General features: G+C 40.2%; 1 protein-coding gene across 1 annotated transcript in view; it reads right to left on the bottom strand.

Moving 5' to 3' along the window:
* The window catches only part of Lurap1l (leucine rich adaptor protein 1 like), a 41,175-nt gene that overhangs the window by 826 nt on the left and 19,454 nt on the right, over positions 1-20,895 (bottom strand). The window lies entirely within an intron of this gene.

The raw sequence follows: 20,895 nt of genomic DNA, 5'->3' as shown, positions 1-20,895 counted from the left end.
ACACACACACACACACACACACACACACACTTGTCTCACCCACTCTGGAAACTGTTGACTCCTAGTTGAAGTCAAAATCAAGAACTCACTTCCTGACTTATGCATCAGGCTCCTAAACAGCCCCCCCAAAAATTCCCATTGTATTTCTGACCCCAATGAAGCTCCTTGAACACACCCATCAAATGCCAAGTTGTTTATTAAAAGATGTGTTCTCTTTCTGGATTAACTTATCAATACTAATATGGGACTATGTGTGATGACCAAGAAAGTGAAGAAATCAAGGAGTCGTCATTAGTTTTATAGATACCTCTGCTTATTAAATGATAACATGCAACATTGTGAAAAAAAATCAACATTCATTAGAAAAATCTAATTACCCTGTCCTGTAGGCATTATTGCTTTCATCTTTCAAAAAAGAACTGAAAACCACAGGCAAAAAAAAAAAAAAAAGTTAAGAAAAAGTAGAAACTGTCAACCCTTCTGACTGCATCTACATAAAGAACACTATTTGCTCTTAAGGTGAAGCAAACTGGGTGGCAGGGACCTGGCTGGCCACAAGAGGGCCTACTCACATTCATTACAGTTTTGAAAAGAAACCCCATTCTTCCACTTGGGATAGTAGCCCCAAAGGCTGGCCATGCCAATTCTCTCTTTAAGACATAGAGCAAATTCAGATATGTAGGTCTCTAGACTTATCAAAGGCATTCATTCTTGAATGATTCAAACCACAAACAGAAACCTATTGTCATCAGAAATGTGCTTTCATGCAAAAGGACTTCCTGCTGAGGAGTTAATTCATAACTGAAGGTGAACAGTGAATGTGTGAACAAACAGGGATGGATAAAATCTCCTGCACCAGAGAGCCACTGGGAACAGTGCTATGTGAATAGAATGTTTTCCCATAGTGTTCTGGGTTTAACACTAATAGATAAGCAGAGTTACAGAGAGAAGAGACAGGGAGGAGATAGACAGACAGACAGACAGACAGACAGACAAAGAATAAAGAAAAAAGTTCCACTCTAGAGTACAATTTTCAAAAAATAACAAAAATATAAATGGAAAACTAAGAAGTACAAGGCACACTTTTAAAATTCCCTACGATATTAAAGCAACTTCTGCATTTCTTAGTAATAAGCATAATTATACAGGTTAAAATTAGTACTTTTTATGGTGTTCCAAACAGAAGGCTATGAACTCTCATGTCTTAAACTTGATTTTTTAATTATTATTATGCTGCTTCAATAACTTTGCAATGACTATGACCAAGACAGAGGCTTTCTGAAAGTCTTTGTGTTCAAAATTACCCACAGACCTTATAGGTCATCAAGACAGAGTTCAAATCACAAATAATACCAGTATCTACAAATATCAACAATGCACATAGATCCACTGATCAGCGAAGAAAACCACTGGGTCAAACTCGTACTCTTCAGTCAGCCTCTGAAGCTGAAGGGCCTTCTCATGCCATTACATGCATGAAGCAAGATCAGCAGGATCTTTTCCCAACAACTTTCCAAATGGACAATAGGTGCCTGCTCCCAAATGCCTGCTTTGCCCATTAAAAACACCCCACCTGGGTTGAGCTCTGAGCATGCATTTATGGATCATTTATCATATCTCCAAAGCCTCCTCATTTTTCCTGATGGACTGTTCCCAGCTTGCTGACTCTAGTCCCCCATGTTGATCCATGAAGCTTCTGTAGTACTTTATGTTTCTATCTTATGACATTGGTGAATTTTGCGCCATTGCATAGTAGACCGATTTGTGATATATATATAATTGGTCTCAGTTAAGCAAATAAGTCCCCTAGGAGAGCCATTCATACTGCTCTACTACATTTCAAAGGCTTTCCTAAATACTTTTTTAAAGATCTTTGACATATCAGCTCTTAATAAATTAATAAACTCAGACTTTCAGAAATTACTTTAGTCAAGGATTAATTTTCTGTCAGCAATTTTGGTCTTGAATGGTGGTAGCATCTAATACATATCTTCTTTTTTTTTTTTCAATTGAATTGACCAATAAGAACAAAAAGAAAGCAGACTATTAAGAAACAAAAGCTTCCTTTGACCATGAAATGATTCAAGTCAGGAAATCTTTTGCTGCTAAAAGCAAAACAGAGTCTATTGAGTCACTGTTGGGAAGGGGGGGGGGGAGTATCATGGTTAAAAACCTGTTCACATAAATAATGATTATAAATGTGTGTCTATCGCTTTGTCCTCTGGGACAGTAAACAGGCTCTTCCAGATTGCTGGGGGTGCTGACTTCTGTGATTGGCTGCTGGTCGGTTCCAGGAGTTCTTGTCTGTTACTTGTGGCTTTCTTCCAGAACTAAGGTGTGGATACAGTATTGATGAACCTTGGGGGTCCACCAAAAATAGAATCGCAGTGCTACTCCGATGACTGCCCGACCCTTTTCATGCTATGATTCATCTCAGTCCTTGCCATAACTGCACCAAGAACAGAGTAGCTTTACACAGTGGCAGGAACCCGTGTTTCTCTCAGCTAGGCTGTTAAGAGTCCTTTACTCTGAGCATACTACTGCCAGTTGGGGCCCTCCTCAAGCTCAGAGCTTCCATGTTATCAGTATGTCGTACCCATTCCTGATTAATCATGCCTAGTCGTCAAGCCCAGTATAGTTTCATGACTATTGTTTCCTGCCCAGTATTTATGACTTGTTGAAATCAACTTGCATATGACTTGTGAGTAAGGGAGTTTCTGAGCACTAGGAACTTGGCCTGCCTAATTATCACTGCTTGCTAAGTCCTAGAGGAGTACTTGACACATAGTATCTACTTGGTCAAAATATGTCCAATAACCGGACACCAGCTATGTGCCAGATTGGACCCCTTCAGAAAACTGGAGCTTTGTGTGGGCTGGTGCTATAATTGCCGGCTGTGGTGGCACACACCTTTAATTCCAGCACTCGGGAGGCAGAGGCAGGCGGATTTCTGAGTTTGAGGCCAGCCTGGTCTACAAAATGAGTTCCAGGACAGCCAGGGCTATATAGAAAAACCCTGTCTCAAAAAAACAAATAAACAAAAAGACTTGAAAGGAAAAAAAAAGTCATCAGGAATAAACAACCATAGGAACTGAAGCATTCCCAAGCAGATAATCCTGTGTCTATTCATTCTCATGACTCTGGCACTGAGTAACTGGTATAGACTCTCCCTACCTTAAATTTACAGAGTATAAGATAGCGTTTAAAAGGGAAGCGGACTTCAAGCTGTGAGTCACAGTGCACACATGATTCTGTTTGCTCAGGGGCGATAACTTGTCCTAGCACAGCACAGGTGTTCTGCAAACACCCAGTGAAAGGAATAGAACAGAGAGACCAAACAAACCTTGTCTTTCTTTCCCCAGTACAAGTGTCTGGACCAACTGATTTAAAGTGATGTCAGTATCTTCTCCTTTTATTTATCTGTGTAGAGGGTGGGGGTTATAGCTGTCCCAGACATAAGTAAAAGTCATTTGAGCGTCAGCCCCATCATGTGAGTCTCACAGATCAATGTCAGGTCACTGGGCTTGGCAGAAATCACATTTAATAACATTTACCAGAGCCATCTTGCATTTGGAGAGAATGCAAAGTTATGAATTAGCATGACAAAGTTCAAGGAAGAATACAATCAAATTTTCACTTAACCAAAGAACCAAGAGGGCTGGAGAGATGGTTCAGTGATAGAACTAGCCATTCTTCCAAAGGACTAGAGTTAAGTTTCCAGCATACATAGGGTAACTCAAAAATCATCTTTAACTCCAGTTCCAGGAGATCTTAGGGCACTGGGCCTATAAGTGGTGCACAGACATTCATGCAGGCAAAACACCCATACACATAAACAATAATAAATAATTTGTTATAAATCAGAGAATTAAAACTCATGGTGGAATATGGTCCCAGGTCTAAGTCTGCCCTTGACATAATCTACCTGTGGTCTGTAGCTAAACAAGTTGGTGTGTAGGACTTCTAATTCCCCGAAACAAAGAAAAATCATAAGATTGCATTTCTCCATGTGGCTTGATAGAAATGTCAGAGCAAGTTCTGTGAAACAAAGAGAAATCCTGTTCACTGAGACTGAATTTAGCCCAAGCCTCGTGTGCTTGTCTCCTCCATTTCCAACTGAGGTTCAACATCAGCTATCACAGTATGAGAAGACATGAGACAACACTCCTGTAAAACCTCAGGGTTTCCTTCTGTCCTAACATCTTTTTCTTCCTTGAACCTGTGTGTTTAATAAGTCAGTTTTGCTATGAGGAAATCATATGGGCCATAACAAGACAGGCAATTGCTGCTCAATAGCTTCAGCATGGGGTGTAGCTAGTAAAAAGCTTGCAATTAAACACTGAAATTCAAAGTCAACATGAATTTTACTTAGCTTGCCAGAAATTGTGTGATAATAAAAATTTAAGACTCTCACCATGTAATAAAAAATTAAAATTATGTTCTAGGTTATAAGGTAAAAATACTTGCTGTGCAAACCTTTTAACCTGAGTTCTGTCCTTGATCTCTTTGTAGAAGGAAATAACTCCTGAAAGTTGCCCTCTGATCCCCCATGCATGCTGTGACACAAACATGCCTTTACACACACACACACACAGAGAGAGAGAGAGAGAGAGAGAGAGAGAGAGAGAGAGAGAGAGAGTCATATTTATCTCCCACTTTCTTACCATACTTATTTTTACATATATCTTAATTTTAGGTATGAACTGAAGGGATATTGCAAAGGTACCTGGAATATTGCCTTTTCTGGAGCTTATCTTAGCTTATTCGTTGTCTTCCTTAGGATTGCTATTCCTGGGATAAAATGCCACAGCCAAAATAACTTGGGGAGGAAAGGCTTAATTTCATCCTACACCCTCACATCACAGTCCTTTAACAATGGAAGTCAGGACAGGAATCTAGAATAGGAACTGAAGCAGAGGCCACGGGAGAGTGTTTCTTACAGGTTTGTTCCTCATGGATTGTTTCTCTTTATATACCCCGGGGACCCATACTCCAGGAGTGGCAGCACCCACAACGGGCTAGGCCTACCTACATTAATCTTGTGTAGGCATTTTTTGATTGTGGTTGGTTTCCTTGTCCCAAATGACTCCAACTTATGTCAAGTTCACATAAAATTATCCATGCTATGCGCATCCCCATTGTGTAACCTCCTAGTGTCCACTTCTGTTCCTTGTCCAAACTCATCACATTTATTTGATGACCACAGGAGATTCTCTGCTTACTCATGCTTGGATTCTCCAGAAGTTTTATTGACAGCAGCATTTATACAGCATGTCTCCCTATCTGCTTTTCTCAGCAGATCCACAAGGATACTGCTGTCTCCCCTTAGTCTGAGAAGACACTACATGACATTTCTATTAGCTGAGTTTTCTCTAGAACCGTCAGGAGAAATGCCTGTGACCACATACATCTTTCTCATTTGGTTCAAAATTCAGAGCAAAAATTGTTTTTAACTGAAAAATGGAGGGGGGGTTCATTTTTATATCAGTCAGCTTTGCCATCCTTCATTTATGTTGCTCACTGGTTGAATTGAACAGTTTGTTCTTCTCCCAGACCCTTGTGGCTGAGTAACTTCCCCGATGGCCATATTACTGACCAAAAGCACTGCCACCGAACAGCTTGACAATGATACTTTCAGTGACACAGAAAACTGAGTTTGGTCATTTAGTGACGCTATTGCAGAAGACTGAAAATTACCCAAGCCAAGATATTTTAGAGTGAATTAGCAAACATGTTCCACATTCACCACATAGATGCTGGTCCACACAGAACATAGATCAGATGTATGTCCACTAACATAAATATTCTGCATAGCCATCTTTCCAAGATAGACCTTAAAGCAGTATTTCCAGATGAGGTTCAGGTCATAGTACTGTGTTTCTATGTTATCTGTAGTTTATGTTCTAAGAGGAGGATGTAGGGTGGTATAATGCCAAGTGTACAACAGCCAACACATTAGTCAATATATGTACACATATATACCTAATTACTGGGTTATCTAATGTCTTACATGCTGGCTGTTTTATGTCAACTTGTCACAAACTAGAGTTATCTGAAAGTACAGAAACTCAACTGAGAAAATTCCTCCATAAGATCCTATAAGGCATTTTCTTAATTAGTGGTTGATGGGGGAGAGCCCTTCCCATTGTGGGTGATACCATCCTTAGACTGGTGGTCCTTTATTCTATAAGAAAGGCTGAATGCATTTCTCCATGATCTGTGCAATATAGAAATGTAGAGAGATCATCTTGTGTACTGTTTTTTTGTTTGTTTGTTTGTTTTCGAGACAGGGTTTCTCTGTATAGCCCAGGCTGTCCTGGAACTCACTCTGTAGACCCAGGCTGGCCTCGAACTCAGAAATTTGCCTGCCTCTGCCTCCCAAGTGCTGGGATTAAAGACGTGCGCCACCACTGCCCTGCTCATCTTGTGTATTGTATGGATGTATCACCTTTTAATTAAAAATCCTATGGCCTACAGTGTAGGCAGAAAGTGGAATCTGGAACATCCAGGAGGAGAAAGAATTCTGGGATAGAGCCAGGTATAGGAGAGTCACTGGGAAGATGTGAAAAGAAGGAATGCATGGTATCTGAGCACAGGTAACTGGCTATGTGGCAGAATACAGGCTAGAAGAAATGGGATATTTTATATTATATCTACTCAAAGAAGAGCACAGTTATATGACCAAGGTATTTGTAAATATATTTTGAGTTGGAGTCTTATTTCTGGGAGCATGGGGCTTAGAGGAAGAACCAAGGTCTAGCTTCTACATGGATTTGTTAGCCAAATAACCACCACCCCTTCCTGCCCCCCCACCCCCGCCGCCGCCACAAGTTGCTTTTGGTCTTGGTGTTTCATCACAGCAATAAAACAGTGACTAAAACATCCTACCACTATGTTGAGATAACTGAGATAATCAATTTATAAGGTGTTAAGTTTTATTTTGGCTCAGGTTTTCACATTGCACACTCATGGGATGGGGGAGAATAATAATACTTCATGGGGCGAATGCATATGAAGGAGGCCTATTTAAATGGCAATGGTTGAGAAACAGAGACTGTAATCCCAGTAGCAAGACCTACTGCCCAGTGAGTCAACATCCTTCTAGAAGGCTGTACATCTTAAATGTTTCTACTCCCCAGTTCTATCACAAAGTTAAAAAATCAAACCTTGTACACATGGGCCTTTGGAAGGCATTTAAGATCCAAATCCAAACTCTACCATATAAACAAATGTAAAATCAATTAGGCTAACATGAAAAATGCATGATACCCCTTCAGTATAAAGTAGCTTTTGCTATAAACTTCTGATAATCAGCTGATTCTCAAGGAATGCCTTATTCATTCTTTCTGAAGTCTTGGACATGTGGTGACCTACACAGACAGAAGTAATCATACTTCACTCTTTTCTCAATAGTTATTCATCCTTAAACATGTCAGTTATCTGTGGATATACTTTCTCAAGTACAAATTATATTCATTAAAAGTGAAACCCGCGTAAGCCTTACACTAGTTATGTTACCGGTCTATCAATATCAGCAAATGATTTGATTTCATATACACAGATTTTATTTCCCTTTTCACTGTTAGAAAAGTAACAGGAACATTTAAAATGCATTTACTTTGAATTTTATGTGTATAGATTTTCTTTTGTCTGCAGGTACTCCTGTGCACCACTTGCATGCTGGGAGCTTTCAGCATTACAGATGGTTGAGAGCTTCTGTGTGGGTTCTGGGAATTGCACAATGTGCTCTAGAAGAGCATACAGTGTTCTTCCTCATCGAGCCATCTCTCCAGTCAACAGGGACATTTTAAAGTTTAGTCTTCAGTTTTAAAATAGTCTCTCACCTTTTAAAGTTAAGAATCAATTAATTTTAAACTCAAGGATTTTCTACTTCTTGTGCCTGAATTCATCAGCCATTTTCAAGGTTAGCAATGTGACATCAGCAAACACGGTTGACCAAGCGTTCAGAAAGTCACGTGTACAGTGTTTTCATCTCTTGGATAAAAACAGAAAACGAATTATGGAAACCTCATGTGAGTACTATATTTACATCGTTTCCACTCTGCCTTCCATTCCTCTAGTATCCTTGTGCCCTACCTTCTCAAAATCATGTTTTCTTATTCTTCAATTATTAGTGTTACACACACACACACACACACACACACACACACACACACACACAAACACAACCTCCTGAGTCCACTTAGGGTTAGTGTTGTTGTCTGCACATCTGTTAAGGGCTGACCACTTGGGCTTGGATAACATATCAGGGGCTTCTTCTTGAGGAAGGCTTATTCTTCCTGTCAATAGCCACTAACTGCCTATAGCTCTTGATGTACTCTATAGAGCCTGATGAGTCTCCCCTCTGCATCTTTCCACTAATAAGGTCTTATTTAGGTAGCCATATTATTGAGATTCATGAGTGCAGCTTCCCTCGCATGTATAGAAGACACTTGCTTCAATATTATAACTGAAAGTCAAAAGCAGTAAGACCAAGAAGCTGTAGTCAAGTCCTTGCTATCTTTGCATACAACACTGATTTGTAGGCTTACATACACACCTACAGTTTTAATAGTGATTCTGATGAGAAGTTCCCCCAAGCTTCTGAAAGTTTAATAAGCAGCTCAAACATGATAACAGGTGTTGGTTTTTAGAATCACTGGGATGATACAGACCAAGGCTTTACCTAATCTACTATATTTTGTGGTAAGTACATTTAGGGACTTTCACTTTATACCTTAGGTCAGTCTCTCTCTCTCTCTCTCTCTCTCTCTCTCTCTCTCTCTCTCTCTCAAAATGGAATGTACCTTAATCTTTCCTGCTAGATAGAACTTTTGAGATAAATGTAAAACATAGTGAAATTATTGTCAAGGAAGACATGGTACTACATGTCTACATGTCTATAGTCCAGACATTTGGAAGGCTGGGGCGGGATGATGGTGCCACCTGGATGACATAGAAAGACATTGATTCAAATAAGATGTCTTTTATGGAAATAGTCAAGTTTTAGACTATTTCCAATGTAGACTGTTGGATCTGTTGAGATATGAAGTAAATGGTACAGGGTAATTAAAGTGCTGAAATTCAGTCATGCATTTACATTTTTGTACTGAAGTGATCTGGTGGCTATATTTCTAAAATTTGTTCAGCACTTCTGTGTTTTGGTAGGTAGAATCAAATAAATCTAGGCAATAAAGGGTGGTTATCATTATAATTAATATATAATATAATAAACATTATAAATATATAATTAATATACTAGATGGTATATAGTTGTTCAAGAATAAGGGTTGTCAAAAACCAGAACTATAATCTTCTGTTTTATAGTTAACCTCTTTAAAGTCTTAACATTGATTTTGCTCTTATTTATTTTATAATTGTATGTATGTGTGTGTATCATGTGCATGGCTGGTGCCCACTGAGATCAGAAGAAGGTGTCAGATCCCCTGAGAATGAAATTAAAAACAGCTGTGAGCCAGCCACCATGTGAACAGTGGGGATTAAATCCAGGTCCTCTACAAAAGCAACAAGTACTCATCAGCACTGAGCCAGCTCTCCAGCCACCTCTTTTTTTTTTTTTTTTTTTTTTTAAAGATTTATTTATTTATTATATGTAAGTACACTGTAGGTGTGTTCAGACACTCCAGAAGAGGGCATCAGATCTTGTTACGGATGGTTATGAGCCACCATGTGGCTGCTGGGATTTGAACTCCGGACCTTCGGAAGAGCAGTCGGGTGCTCTTACCCACTGAGCCATCTCACCAGCCCTCCAGCCACCTCTTTAATTTCATGTCATCCATCATTTTATCTTTTGGTCTTCTTATCTCCTCCGTATCTTCCTTATTCCACCAACTCTATTCTCAGTCTAATAACTGCATCCAAGTCATGTGTGCTCTAGTGACTTTTGCTTTTCACATATTTGTTGAAAAATGGAAAAGGGGTGCCCAGAAAACTGATCTTTGAGATTAGTAAAAAAAAAAAATAGTCAGTACTTAAGTAAAATTGAGAAAGCAGCTCCCGCAACAGAATGAACTGTATGGACCCTGCTCATAGGGAAGGGCTCTCCAACTCTGAGGTCAGATGGTATTAACTTGTCACAATCTCCACCCAACTGGTCGATGGACCTCTGGCATTGGGAAGGTTATCGTGATTAAGATAACTGAGGTGGGAAGACCTGCCCATTGTGATGACATCACACAGCCCTGGGCTGTATAAAGTCAAGAATGTTTACTAAGCCATATCATTCGTTTGTTGTTCTGTGCTTTGTGACAGCAGTAAGCCAGCTGTGGTATGCTCCTGTTCCAGGACTTCCTGGATATGGTGAGCTATAATGTGGAACTATATATGAGCAAAATAAACCTTTTCTACTTTAAGCTGCTTTTTTCCAGTGTACTTTATCACAGCAACAGAAAAAGGAAGACAGCAAGCTTGGATACGTACATGGGCCTCCTGAGAATCTTGCTAAAATACTGGTTTTGCCTACTAGTTCCATGATACTGCATTTCAAACAGGGTCTCAGCTCATACTAACTCACGGGAAGCCTGGAGAATAGACCTCCATTATTCCCTCTCCTGATTGATAGCCGTGGTAGTCCTTGCCATCCTCTATAGATCTGGCTTAAGGCCTGGTTTCTAAAGAGGAGTATGATAGCCCATCTGTTGGTATTAGGACCTCTGAAACCCATGACATCACATAGGTGGGACCGGAAATGCAAAGGCAACAGCCACCATATTCCCAGAATCCACTTGGCTCACCCCTTTACCTGTAATTACATCATCACGCACATATAAAGAGAGCCCTCTCCGCATCTCCCCCCCCCCCCATTCTCTTTCCGCTGTCACCTTGCCCCTCTCTCTCCCAATAAACCTCACGTAGAACTGTTTGGCCTGGTGTGGTCCTTCAGAAGCCTCGTGACATTCAAGATCATAACACCATCTGAGAAAGGTTACAAAGAGCTTGGCTTCTGTATGAAGAGAGCTCTCTTTCCAGCTGGAAACACATAGTAAATAACTGAGCTCCAGGGGAAAAGACCTGCCCACCATCCCCAGGGAACTTCAGTGAGCCTGGAAGCTGATTCATCCAAAATTCAGCCTTGAGATGACCGCAGCTCGTACTCTAACCCCACCTTAGACCATGATGGATGACTGACTGTGAGAATGTCTGAGTCATGGGGCACTCAATTAAAATATACCCAGACCCATGACTCACAGAAACTCTGAAACAGTGTGCTTTTCTGATGCTCCTGAGTCTAGGAACACACGAATCACTAATAAATAGATGCTGTGATAATCTGGCCACACTTTGATCAGCAAGACCTGGAAGTCTTTCAGCTTGTGGATAATTTAAGAGAACGGCAGACCTCTGGTGCCTATGGAATGCTACTCTTCTAATAGCTAACAGTTCAGCGTTCAACAAACAAGTATGTAGTGAAATATTTCTTGGTGGAAACAAAGAATATTCCAGGTAAGTCAAGGTCAGTATTTAAATAGCTATGCAGATTTCCTCCAGGGCAAATGTTCTTCACCAGAGAATGCTGTTTCTTACATTGAGGAGAGATAGTGGCAGAAAGGCTTGATAATTAGTGGCATAGTGGAGACACGAGATCACTCACATCGTAGTCCTGAGGGTGAATGAAAAGTAAACAGTCACACTGCAGACTTAAACTCACATCGGAATAGTCAGATACAGCATGAGCAAGGGTTTGGAGTAAACCGAAAGATGAATATGGTAACGTTATTGATGATTCAATACTTCCAATTTTCTTCTGTCACATTTTTTCTTTTCAAAATTGCACATTTAAACAGAAAGTGGATTTTGAGTTGGCTTCAAAAGAGAAAAAAATGGAAGGTTCATAGGATGGGAATAAGAGTTTCTTGTTGAGTAGCCTACTATAAACCAGATTTTTTGATATGTTAATTCATTTTCTTTATAATGGGACTCTGTAGAATGTTCCTTTTGCATAGGGAATGTGACTGAGCCATTACCATCTCACCATGATACTCCTTTTCAACTTCTGTTAGTGATTTGGCTCCATCTTACAACCTTTATGATACAAGAGCCTCAGCCTTGCCTCATTTTCTGTACGGTGCCCAATGCTGACCAAGGATTTTCACTTGGGGATTTCAAGTGGGACCCTCTAGATCACTGCTCTGATCTAAGTCTCACTGGATGGAGGCAAGAAATGGAATAGCAGTCAATAAACAACTGCTACACGATCCCAACACTCACTGCAGTACCTCATCTAACTCTTCTAGTGATTTATTTAGTCTCAGCTTTTAAAAATGGCTTTAGGAATACTAAAAAAAAGCATATCATTTATTATAAGCTTCTTATGCCATATACTTAGGTGCTGCCTTAAATATCAATTTGTCCATAAGTATGTCATATGTCATTATCACACACACACACATTGCTGAAGCTGATTATTCTCATCATGGTTCCAATCTGACAAGTAACTCACTGGTCTTCACAGTAGGAAAAAAGCTGAACGCACTGTAGGTCAACAATTAGAATGACCAGAGAATGGAGGTCACAGGCAAACTGTGGCCTAGGACACAGGTCAGTAAAATCACTGTGCACAGGAACAGAAGTCCAGAAGCCAAAGGACCCAAGCTAGGACCAATGTAAGTAGCAATGTTTAAAGGACAACTTGTGAGTTACTGGTGGTTCAGGGGCCCCTGTCTGTGGGATAGGAATGGTCTCAACACCTCTATACTTTCCAATTTCACCTCTGGGAGTCCTGCTGCTTGATCAGGATCTCCTGAGTTGCTGGCAGATGCAACACTCTGAAAAGCATACTCTAGACCTTCCTGGTCTCCTGAAGCAGGGCACACGGTGGTAAAGGAGATTGTTTTATAGAGACTAAGAAAAAGTAGCTTTTTCCTAAAGCATAACCTAGTTGGGAGAAGGAAACTATTCAAGTCAGGCCCAGTACAGAACACTCTACCATCATCCATCCAAGATCCCAGCAACCCAGCTACTAGTGCATAACCTGGGGGTTAAGATGGAAAGTACTTCAGGCTTCTGATCATAGTGAAGATTGTCTTCAAAAACTGGGTAATAACAGAGTAGCCAGAACAGGAGGCCTGGAAGATGCTTTAGTCACTGACATCCACAGCTAGAAACAACAGTATCCAGCCTAAGTCTGACTCAGGCTAACTCTTGAAGGCCTCCAAGCTCAGCTTCGTTTTCACACCCAACAGCCACAGGAAGCCAGAGTAAAGTCTAGAAACAGTCCAGAACAGCATAAAAAAAAAAAAAAAAACCCAAATAACCAAGGATAAGAAACCATTTTGTTGTTGTTGTTGTTGTTGCAAACTACTAAAACAAGAGAAATCTGAACTGAAATACTTAAGTCCCGAAGAGAAGAGGGAAATCAATACTACCAGAGGATATTGCATAGCTACAGCATTACCCTTAAAGAGCAAAGGAGAGTCAGGCTGAAGCTCAGTGGTATATGGAGTGTTTCTCCTTCCCTCAAGCTGCACTGCCTGGAGAGGTCTTCACAGTCCAGACTGAGACAGCTGGTCTCTGCTACAACCCACTAGCACTATACCACGTAGCAGACTTCAGTGTTGATTCAAATAACATAGCATGGTTGAATAGCAGCCAAAGGGGCCAGGTTTTTTGTTTGTTTGTTTGTTTGTTTGTTTTTCTTTTTTGGAAGAGCTATTCAGAAGCTTAACCTTAGCATTTTATGGAGAGACTGGGTGTGTGACACTCTCTTAATATCCATAGAGACTGTTGTGAGACTATCACTCAAATTGAACTTCACCATCAAGAAATAAACTCCATTCCTTTATTTTTTTTGTTCTCTGGGGCTATTAGACAAGATTAAAAATAATTTTCTATGATCACTTTTACCATAAATTTCTAAACTTCCTTGAAAATCACTTCTTATCTAAACATAATATTTTGTAATGTTATCTATCACTTGAAAATGATTAAAATTTCAACATATCCTCAATGTATGCTAAAATAGCTTCAGACCTAATTGTCTATGGGGGTATTTCTTCAGGTAATTAGTTATTTACTACCAATTTTGCTCAGACTTAGGAAGTTATACATGAATTTAGAAATTTGTGTCTCAAAGATGTGCAAATAAATGACTTTTACAGGGTAGAAAAAATGATAATCTCAAAAACTTTGACTTTTGTTCCAATGGATATTTGACAGTTTTATCTCTAAATGAGGAATTTGGTCTTATGATTTTTCCTGAGAAAATAGACAGCACATTTATCTAATTCTGGCTTTGAAAACTAGATGCCCCGTCAGTTTTGCCGCGTTCCTTCTGAGTTTCTTGTGACAGTCAAGTTTTTGACTTGCTGCCTGCCCCAGGAAGCATGGTGGGCTCAGCACTAGAGCTGCTCACTGGGGATGGTCTAAGATGCTCAGAGGGGATCCTCGCCTTCTTAGCACATGGTTTCTTCTGAGCGGTTGTCTTGTTGTTGTTCTTGTTCTGGTTTGTTTGCCTTGTTGTTTACAGTGCCGACTACATAGCCCTATGTTTTATTTAACTCTGTGATCACATCATATCCATTTCACAACTAGATAATGGCAGGGTTAATTACATAGCTGGGTAGGCCTCAAAAACAAAATGTGTGTAAACAGCCACTTCAGGGGCTACTGAACATCAAGGCCAGGAAAATTCTCACACTCTCACTAGAACTGTGGGGCACCCTGGCAATCTGGTTTCATGATGGCATGTCTTGATGGTGCCTGTGGGAGACAGAAATCTGTTTGGGAGCTCTGGGAGGTAATAGAGGGTATGGCCAGTTGCTCTCTACTGTCTGCTTGTCGATTTGCTAATGTCTATGAAGAAAACATTCCTTTTGCACTAAGGAAGAAAATAACTCTTTGAAACTGGTGGCCTGTGTTTTTTTAGTGTCCTGTGCCCAAGACCATGGAACTGAGGTTTCAAGTCCTGTAGGTGGCTGTGGACTGGACTAAGAAATCTCTTACCAATTATGATATGCAGGACTAGTAAGATGGATTAGTGGGTAAAGTTCCTTGCTACACAAGACCTGTCCTGAGTTCAATCCCCAAAAGTCACTGATCAACATAACCGTCATCCCTTTATTGGTCCCAGAGTTAGGGTTTCAGACTGAGGTATCAATCATGTAACCATGCTTTGGTCTTGCTGTGGTGACCAGTTCCCATGCTGAGACCACCAGTGGACTAAGAGTCGTCAGTACCTCACTGCCATACTGAAGATATTTGTTACTTTGAAGATAACAAGAACTTTAGGGGCTTTATGCCAGAACGCATAAAAGGAGACCAGATACTAGTTTCTACATCTCACTGATTGAGCATCTACCCCGTATAAAGTGTTGTGACGATGCTCCAATAATCTTCCTTAGCTGCTTATAGTATATTTCTACAAATAGCTTAATGACACCTGAAGTGCCACTATGGAAGAATATCAGTGACCCAAGTCATATACTTCTACCTCATCCTTTATTAGTATTTCAATAATCCTTTTGCTGGGCACCATTTTGAACAGTTTTATGCTAATGAATGCTAAATGAATTTGGACTCTCTGAAATAGTTTTACATATAGTCTTTCTAACTTAGTTCACTTCAAGAATTTCACTTTCACTCATTAAAACAAGTTTACTGGAAAAGTAAGACTTGCTAACTTCTGAATGTGTTATGATGTGTGTTATGGTATTGGTTAGCCCTGTGTGCTGTATACTCAAAGGCTGAGTTCTCTGCCCCAAGGTCACATTGCTGTCTGGACATGGACATTGTATTGACCAATGTGCTATTAAGACTTCTTGTCAATAATATCTAATTGGCGAGTGTACCTGTGACTGGGCAGGGGAAAGTGGAAGGCAGAACTTAGGAGAGAGTAAGGAAATGTTATGTGGGAACCACAAGGTAAGGAAAGAGAAGGGAAGGGAAGGAGAGGAAAGGGAACGGGGAGGGAACGGGACAGGAGGGGAGGGGAGGGGAGGGGAGGGGAGGGGAGGGAAGAAGGTATTTGCCATGGGGCATAATGGATCATGAAGATGGACCATGAGCAGGAGACTAAGAGAAGCTCACACTGAGGACACACATGGCACATTTATCTGCTTATTAATAGACTAGTCAGGTTAGAATAGTTTAGAACCTGCCCAGAGTAGTGCCAGCATCTTGTAAATAAAATCTGATGTCTCTGTGCCATTTACTCAAGAGGTAAATGTGTAGAGTGGGGCATAAACTCCCCAGAAAATCACTACTATAATGTCGATGTCTAGACAGATCCAGTTACAGCGTAAATAATATGGGAATAGATTTAAAATATAGCTGATAGATGCTTTGCTCTTTATTTACTGCTATGATACTTTGTAATGTAAAAATCTATTGATAATGCAACTGAGTGGCTTGCAGGGAGAACATACCCTTGATGTTAGTTCTGCTACCACTAGTAGCATATCCTCAACTGATTATCTAGTTTTCTCATGTGCTCTTTTTGACCCAGTTGATAGATGAGAATAATGAAGATCATTCACAAAATTCCCACTAGCCCTCAAATGACATGGCTCTCAAAAAACAAACAAACAAAAAAAAAACCAACAACAAAACAAAACAAAACTTGTTAGAAATACATGACCACCACAGTTTTCAGAGAAAACGGAAGGATTCTCCACTTGCTCCACAATGATCAGAACAATCTAACATTGATTCTTTAAGAAACTGCATTGGGAGAAAGTTTATACATAGATAACAATTTTCCAGGGTATTGAACAATATATAGGAGAAACAGAGACACCAATGACAATCACTAATAGACAGGTGACAAAGTGGACCTGCACTCCTCAGCATGTTGTCATCCTATCAAAGCATCCCACTGATGGCAACCTACACCAAAGAAATAGGTGAGGGAGAAAGCACAGAGGACACCGCATATAATGATATGCGGCAAGTAGTAGACTCTCTATTGTTGGGGAAAGAAGCCATGCGTTTGAGTTGCCTAGAGAGGAAAAGATCTATTTGTGGTTAATGCAGATAATGCAGCTGGAAGAGCTAGGATGTAGAGTGTGGTTAAAGGGAAGTGAAAAAGTAAGGCAGTGGAGTGTCAGGGCGGTAGTGTGCTATGGAGGTGATATGTAATGGCAGTGATGTGCCATGGAGGTGGGGATGGTGAGGACAGCAGATTACAAGGAGAAGCTCAGTGCAGTTTTCTACGTATGTCTTGATTAGTGTTGCAAGCTGCTAAGTGAACTTCCTTGGAAATCACGAGAAAATTGATTGGTCGTGTGAGAAACAGCTCTAAGAATTTCTGGCCTGATTGGTTTAATCCTGTCTCTGTAGAATGAGTGCTGGATCCTCAAGTGCAGTTCTCTAAACTGCATGTAATTACCTCGTCCTCTGAGTTCAAGGTGACAGGTCCTCTCTGGAGCAATTGTGGCAGGAATAAAAGGAGGCTTACTGTGCACTTGAGAAGCATAAACAGTTGCTTGCCCCTTTCTCAGTCAGTTTTGAAACCAGGGAGAAGAACATTTTGAAGATGACACTGAAAGGCCCAGAGCCCTGACACCAAATTCTTATTCTGATCTCCATTTCCTCCCCATTAACTCCGTCTAGCTGGTCTCCAGTTCCCACAGAAAAGAGGTTCTTCCTCTTGGATTTTGAGTTGTTTATCCTTTGAGGGGCATGTTCTTAAACTTCTCCAGATTATGTCTTTTAAAAAAAAAATGGACACAAAGGAAATAGTCACACAACTTAAACACAGTGAAACTCGTTGTTCCCTATTTTAATTTCCCAATACACTTTATGTTTTAATTTTTGAAAAATATTTGTTGCTCACAGTTGTGCGTGCCGATAACCCCTAGGTACATAGTAGGCTGATGCTAGAGATGTTAGTTTGAGGACTGCCTGAGCACTACATACAGCAAGAGCTAGTTTCCGACAAAAAGGTCAAAATAAGATTTCCTCTTAAAGTAGCATTGTTGGCTTACAGACAAGTCTGCTAGGCTGCGCCCAACAGCTACCTAGCAACAGCTGGAGAAGCCTCCTGCCTGGTGGGAGTCAGGGGTCTAAGAAGGATTGCTTGGCTACTTCCACTCTGTCTCTCTGTCTCTCTGTCTCTCTGTCTCTCTGTCTCTCTCCCTCCCCACTCCCTTCCCATCTCACTACTCTTCCTCTCCCTCTCCTATTCTCTTTCTCTCTCCCCCCAGCCAGCCTCTTCATCTCTTCCTCTCTTCTCTCTCTCTCTGTCCTTCTCTGACCCCCTCCTTTCTCTGTCTGTACACCTTTCCAAGTCCCCTTCCTTTCCCCCAATAAACTTCCTTTTCACTAAGCCTGTCACAATGGTGGTAATTCCTCAAGGGAACAGCTTGGCCAGCCCGCTGAGGTGCTCTGTTGTATTATACTGCCATTTTATGAAACACAGCAAGCACCCTTAAATAGTCAAATGAAACAGATACAGAAAAATCTTTTTTTTTTTTTTTTCTTTTTTAAATGATCAGCAGTCACCTCAGGAGCACATTTTCTCTTGGGGGAAGGGAGGAGGACTGACTATCTATGCTGGTGCTCTTTTGGAGGCCATGGGGGCACAGAGTGCTTCAGAAGCTTCATCAATTCCCACCAGTAAGGTTCTCAATATTCTCAAATACATTTAAAATCATAGACTAGAGTGAGGCTTCTCCAAGAAGCACAGCCGGTACAGCTCATGAGGTGGTTCAAAGTTTTGGGATGAATGGGCCTACGGGGATGGCTATATAATAAGTATAATTAAGAGACTACATTTTCTACTTAAGCAAGTCACTAGAAAAACATAGTACTACAGATAAGAATTATGATCTTTATCAAGATGTAAAAGCTCTAAACTGTTCTGTTGCTTTATGCCTTGGGAAATCACAATTAATTTTATGCCTAGAAATTAACTAAAGTAAGAGGTTTTATTTTCTGTTTGGACTTGATAGGACAGAGACTCTTACAAACATTACTTAACTGTGGAAATTACTAATGAATTAAATAGTCCAATAACTTTACTATGGCATGGTTTCCACATTATGTAGGAGTTTACATAAACACTTCCTTGAAATTTGAATTCTGTAAGGGGCAATAGGTGATTATTTTTTTAATTTTAGATTCCATGATTTGCTATTATTATTATTATTATTATTATTATCATTATTTCTAAACCTGTATGAGTTTCCAAATGTAGGCAGGGTAAAAGAGAACCTCAGACAGCTTGATATCTTATTGAACAAACAAGCCTAGTATTGACTTCAAAGGACAGGTTAAAATGCCATTCTTCCATGAAGTAGCACTTTCATTTCTGTCTGTTGGACAGGTTACTTAAGACTTTCTTTATGCCAGCTCTTTTTGTCAGTACCAGGGTGGAACTACATGATCTAGTGTGTACAGCCTGCATGCAACAGAATTTAACTGCATCTTTTGATTTTGAGATAGGTCAAATTATGCTGGGCAGTAGTGGTACATGCCTTTAATCCCAGCACTTGGGAGGCAGAGGTAGGCGGATTTCTGAGTTCAAGGCCAGCCTGGTCCACAGAGTGAGTTCCAGGACAGCCAGGGCTACACAGAGAAGCCCTGTCTTGAAAACAAGCAAACAAACAAACAAAAACCCAACAAATTACTAAGTTGCAGATATGTGGCATCCATAAGCCCATAGATCTAATACACAAAATAGTATACCAGAACTTTGCTAGGAAATCAGATTTTAAATATCTTACCACAAAATATCTAAAAAGGGGGGGTGGGGGTGGGAGGGAGCTGGAGAAATGGCTCAGCAGTTAAGAGTACTGACTCTTCTTTCTGGGGTCCTGAATTCAATTCCCAGCAACCACATGGTGGCTCACAACCATCTGTAATGGGATCCAATGCCCTCTTCTGGTGTGTCTGAAGATCGCTACAGTGTACTCATATACATAAAATAAATAAAATCATTTTAAAAATCTTAAAAGGTAGCCTATGAGCATATTAATTTGCATAACTATGAAGTCACTTAACTATAAAAGCAGAGCATCCTGTTCACCTTAAGTATAAACAATAAAAACTATTATGCATAGATTTTTTTAAATGATTGTCATATACAAGGAAGTTAGAATTATTTGTTTGTCCATTTGGTTATTTAGTTATTTACAGACTGGCTGGCCTGAAACTATGAAGACCAAGATGGCCTTCTGTAACTAAAGGTATCCACCATCACACATGGCATGAAAATAACTGTACTGAATTTTATTTCTGATAAAAAATTTTGGTTGTTTATTTGATTCAACGGGTTATTTAAAAGTTGACTTTGGTATAGCAAATGTGTCCAATCATCTGGCTATCAGCACATCTTTAATCCCAGCCCTTGGTAGACAGAGGCAGGTGGACTTCTTAGGAGTTTGAGACAGCCTGGATACATAGAGATCCACGCCAGTAAGGCTACACTGTGGATCCTACCTCCAAAATAAGAAAGAGGAAACAAAAAAAGAAGGGAAGGGGGAAGGGAAGGAAGGAGAGAGGAAGGGGGAGAGGAAAAAGACAAAAAAATATAGCCAATCCGTATTACTTATGGACTATAATTTTCATTTATGACATTTAAAGTTAAACATCTCCTAGTGACACTATACTGCTCTGAAGGTTTGTGTGCTTGAACTTGGTTGATAAATTCTCAAGTGACTGTTTCAATCGGCCAATGAAAAGATGGAGTACAGGTCAGCATAAAAATCGTAGACATTAATAAAAAAAAACATAGTTAATGGTAGGGGTGTGTCTTAGTCAGGGTTTCTATTCCTGCACAAACATCATGACCAAGAAGCAAGTTGGGAAGGAAAGGGTTTATTCAGCTTACATTTTCCACATTGCTGTTCATCACCAAAGGAAGTCAGGACTGGAACTCAAGCAGGTCAGGAAGCAGGAGCTGATGCAGAGGCCATGGAGGGATGTTCTTTACTGGCT

This window comes from Mus pahari, chromosome 6 (genome assembly GCF_900095145.1).
Source record: "Mus pahari chromosome 6, PAHARI_EIJ_v1.1, whole genome shotgun sequence".
Taxonomy (NCBI): Eukaryota; Metazoa; Chordata; class Mammalia; order Rodentia; family Muridae; genus Mus; species Mus pahari.
Note: the sequence above shows the minus strand (reverse complement) of the source record. Positions and strands in the feature narration are given on the sequence as shown.